Raw genomic sequence first — 5386 nt, forward strand, 5'->3', positions numbered from 1 at the left:
ATGATTTGTTGTTCTTGATAGTATCAATTAATTTGATTAAATGGTACTATTCATACATTGGCCCACTACTTAGTCAGGCCCAAAATTAATAAAGCCCAATCAACACAGATTAACCAGACCGACTCCTACCTGACCTCATAGAGGTCAGATACAACGACATGAGTTCAGCCCTACTTATTTAAATAAGTAACCGACTCCTACTATCTCTCCTTTTCATCTAGAAATGAGATCTCAACAATCTCCCTACCAAAAGGGAGTAACCAATCTGCCATAAAAAAGTGGGACTACTTAAAAGACGGTTATTCACTTTACACTTATATTTATAAATACCTTGACACTCCTAGGTATTCTTCGAACTCCAATCAACTAAAAACCTGCCTAAAATTCTTGCTAAATTAAGCATCGGAGTCCCTTACAGGTACCACCTCCCACCTCTCCATGAGGAACTCGGATGGATTCATCCCTGCAGGAGTAGATGTTGGATCTTTCACCCAAAGGCGTCTGGACCTCACATTCAGGTCCAAACCACCCTGGTTCTAGGTAAGCCATAGAACATTGGCACCGTTGCCAGGGACCTGGTAACCAAGACCGTACGATTGTGGATGACATTCCAGAAGATGGACACACGGCTTCCAATTTTGAAGCCCGAGAAGAAGAACAATACAATAATGAGCGAGTGTTAGTTATAACTTCCTAAGCTGATAAAGGTAAAGGTGTTGCAAGAGACACACACCAATCAAACATGGAAGGACACAAGATAAGCTAAAAAATTCATCGATCTGAAAGATCCGAGCCAAGAGATCCTACGGAAATTATGAGGCTCATCCACGGATACCAAGGTCGGTTGGAGCAACTCGAGCAGGAGTTAGAGTGACAACGAAAATTTGAAAGAGCCTTGAGAAGGGAGGTATGACAGTGAACTGAATTACAAGAAAAACTCTTAAAATTGGAATCTGACTTCAAGGGTAGGAGAGCCCAAGCTGATTGAGAAGAAACGCCTCTGGCGGGCAAAGATTCATTCATAGAAGAAATCATACGGGCTAGAGTTTCTAAAAAAATTAAAACCCCATACATGGACCTTTATGATGGAATGACCGATCTGAGACATCATCTGAGCAATTTCTAAAGTCGCATGTATTTGGTAGACGTATCGGAAGCAACTCGCTGTAAAGCTTTTCTGACTACATTAACAAAGGTGGCAATAAAATGGTTTGACAGTTTACCACCTAGATCAGTCACCTGCTTCGACAATTTGACGAGAAGTTTTCTTACCCAATTTTCCTTTGCCTCTTGGGAGTAAAGCAAGAAGTCAGGGAATCTCTACGGGCTTGTATGGAAAAATTCAACAAGACGTGCTTGAAGATTCAAAACCCACCTGTCAAAGCAGTTATCATGGGACTAGTTTATAGCCTCAGAGAATGTCCCTTCTCCCAATCCATACCAAATAGGCACCCGACCTCTTTATATGAGGTGCAAGAGCGAGCCGAAAAGTACATCAACATGGAAGAACCTGCTCGGTTAAGAGAACCTACCCCAATACAACACAATCAATATCAAGCTTGAGACAAAGAGAAAGAATCAAAGAAAAAAGAAGAATACAACTCGGACAAAAATCGAAGATATGACAACTATACCCATTGCGAATTTTTCTTGTTGACGTCTACAGATAGATTTGCCGCACAGAAAAGATTTTACCTCCCAGACCAATCAAAAACAAAAAAGGTAAAAGTCAGTTAGAATACTACGAATATCACAAAATCTATGGCCATTTCATCAATGATTGTTATGACTTCAAAAATGTGATCGAAAAATTGGCTAGGGAAGGCCAATTGGATAGGTATTTAGCAAAAAGATCAGATGATCAGGGCAAGAGAAAAAGAGATGAAGAAGATAGGGTTCGGCGAGATCGGCCACCACGAACTCCTGAGAGACACATCCACATGATTGCTGGAGGATTTACAGGAGGAGGAATAACAAAATCTCCCGCAAGAGACATTTGAAAAAAGTTTACCAGGTTAGCGAGAAGGCTAAAACGCCCAATCTGCCTGCCATCACCTTCATAAAAGAAGATACCCAAAGGGTAGCAGCTGGACATGACGACCCTGTCGTGATCATAATGATACTTGCCAATGTAAACCTCCATAGAACCTTGGTAGATCAAGGAAGCTTAGATGACATCTTGTTCAAAATAGCTTTCGATAAGTTGGACTTAGAGGAAAAGGAGTTGAAAGCATACCCAGATACCCTCTTCGGTTTGGGAGATACTCCTATCCGACCTCTAGGGTTTATCTCTCTCTGTACCACCTTCGGGAAGGGTACAAAATCAAGGACTTTGAGTATAGACTACATAGTAGTTGACGTAGCATCAACTTACAACGGCCTGGTAGGTCGGACAACACTAAATCGACTTACTGTAGTAGTCTTTATCCCTCACCTTTACATGAAATTTTCTACTCCTGAGAGAATAGCCATTATGAAGGGAGGCCAAAAACTGAAAAGAAGGTGCTATAATGAAATCCTGAACCTACAAAGGTATACGAAAGAAAAAGAGATCAACAGCATAGAACTTGGAGGTGTCCAAGTTCGGGAGGAACTAAGACCCCAACATGAAGGAAAGATTGAAGAGGTCCAGATTGGGGATGAGGTCGAGAAGACAACAAACATAAGGACTAATCTAGAGAAGTAGTTAAAAGAAGAACTCATTAAGCTCCTACGGAACAAATCCGACCTCTTTGCCTAGAAAGCCTCTAACATACCCCGAAATCCGTCCTGACCTCATGAGCCACAAGTTTGCTGTTTACCCAGGATCATGACCTGTCCAGCAAAAACAACAAAAACTTATCCCCGAAAGGGCAGAGGTCAGAGAAGAGCAAGTCCAGGAACTTTCAGAAGTCAAATTCATAAAGGAGGTAAAATACCCATTATATCTTGCTAATATGGTATTCAATGATCAGTTAAGACCAATGAATATTGGCTGTCGTCGAAGCATTATTTATTGGGTTCTAATTTCTAAGAAATGTTCAACAATTAATGGCATCTAATGTAATAATTAAGTTACCATGTAATAAACTAATAATTGACAAATGCTTCCCCCTTCAGTATATAGCTTGCCATTGCAAATGCCAAAATTTTAGCAGGTAGATAAGGAACTGAACCTCAAACTCAACAAACCAGAAAGAACTAAAAGGGAAAGAGTTATATATAGGTACAATAATACTGTAAAAATCGACAAAAAAATTATATCATTCAGAGTTTCAACTTACTTAATGCCACAAATTAGTATAATTTGGATCTACTATAAGTTAAAATTAACCTCAATTATAATCAACTAAGATATCTCAAATTTCCAGAAACATGATGAGATTCCCCTTTCGAACTCAACACCATTGTTTCTTACTTCCATCCCAGATTTTAATGCAACTTCTACCCGTCATATTTTTCACATACGTAATGACAATTTATAATAACAAAACTCTTCAAAAACATATATAATTGAGATGTCAAATTTAAGTCAATAACTGTAATTAGCAATGCAAGCGAATAGCTTAAGAAACGATGCAATTCTCACCGCATTTTATCTGCAAAATAGAATTCATTTTTGCTATCAAACCAAAGAGTAACCGAAAGTCAAAAGGTCAACACAAAGAAAAATAAACGTAATCTGAGCTGAGAATGAAACAGTGAGAAGGAAAATGAGAGAGAACCTGCAAGGAGTTGACAAAGACCTTGCTGCGATCCATGGAATCCCCTGGCTTAATCTATTTTTGGCGAATCAAAACCCAAAACAGAATCTATAACCCTAAAAATTAGAAATAATATACATTCAGAAGCTAAAACCTCTAACTTAAAAACCATAAAATCAAAATCCTAAACCGTAGGACACCTTCTCACAAAACCACAAAGTCAATTCATCACAAATTGAATAAAGAACAAAATCAGAATTCAACACTAATAATAACAAGTAATGCTCATATGCGATTCTGCACGAGAAAGCTTCTAACACAGACAACACGACAGAAATTGAACCAAACATAGAAAAACCCTAACTAAATATGAAATTATGATATAGAACCCTAATTAAATTTAACACACACTACTGGTTAGGGAGTGGGTATTAGGAACCCTAATTGCCTAAATCAGGAAAAAAAAACTAAAAGCCTACCTATTGTAATGAAGGAAAGCGAATCGAGCAGGGATGGATGGAGCATAGGCGGCACGAGTAGCAAATTAAAGGAGTCACGGAACACAAGAAAGCAGCGGCGAACAAAGAAGCAGAAGAGCACAGTGAGGCGGTGGTGTGACGTAGGAGAGCTGCGGCGTCGTTGCGAAGTAGCAGAGCTACGAAGGCGGTCGTCATAACAGAGCCGCGGTGGTGGTGTGGCGTAGCAAAGCTGTGTGAGGATGTGGTGCAAGGAAAAGAGGAAGGTATGGAGGAGGTTGAGGATGAGAGAAAAGAACTCTCTTTTAGCTTTCTGCAAAAGGAGAAGGAGGGCGCAGGTGTGAAAAGGGAAAAAATTTCTCAAGTGTTATAGCCGTATATATTAGGAAATGCTTATAAAGCGTACCCAAAACCTAACCATTAGAGTGCTCTTGAAAAGCGTCCATTTTTGTGAGAAAAGTGTATCCATAGATATTAAGATAAGGCTACACTTTATAATTGATCTTTATAATATCTAAGGAAACAGTTTCAAGTGATGCCATAATTGTATTTTCTATTATTCTATAAAATGGTAACACGGAGAAAAGCGTAGCCTATTCTATGCTTTTCAAATGTAGCTTAAAAAATATAGTTAAATGGGTATTTTTTTGTAGTGAAAGAAATTTAAAATAATAGAAAAAAATAGAGAAAAAGGGGGAATAGGAAGACGGTGGCTTGCATAAACTAAGTTATAAACCAAAGAAAAGGAATCTATGGGTTGCAGCGGCGACGAGTAGTGATAGCAATGAGCGATGAGAGCAGCAAGTCAGTGAAGTTAAAAAAAATTATAAATCCTAAACCTGGAAAATTAGAAATCAAGAAGGTGATTGTTATGATGTGCTTAAAAGTGTTGTCTAACTTATTAATAAAGTTTAAAAATTAATATTTAATTTTAAAGTATAAAAATAAATAATTTTTAAATATTTAAAATTTATCATAAAACATAAATTAGACAAAAATTAGACACCAAATTATAAAAGGGAGCCACTCAGATAAAGACGTCTAAAACGTCTTTTTTTAAAATGTTTTCTATTAATTAAAATTTAACACATATAATGGAATAATCGTGTTATTTTTGTCAAAATTAGGCCAGACAAATTAATTTGACTATAGTGAATCAAATCTTAAACCAGTTCAAGATTTGATTTACTATTTTTATAGAAAATGACTACAATACCCTTATTATAG

This window comes from Arachis hypogaea, chromosome 9 (genome assembly GCF_003086295.3).
Source record: "Arachis hypogaea cultivar Tifrunner chromosome 9, arahy.Tifrunner.gnm2.J5K5, whole genome shotgun sequence".
NCBI lineage: Eukaryota > Viridiplantae > Streptophyta > Magnoliopsida > Fabales > Fabaceae > Arachis > Arachis hypogaea.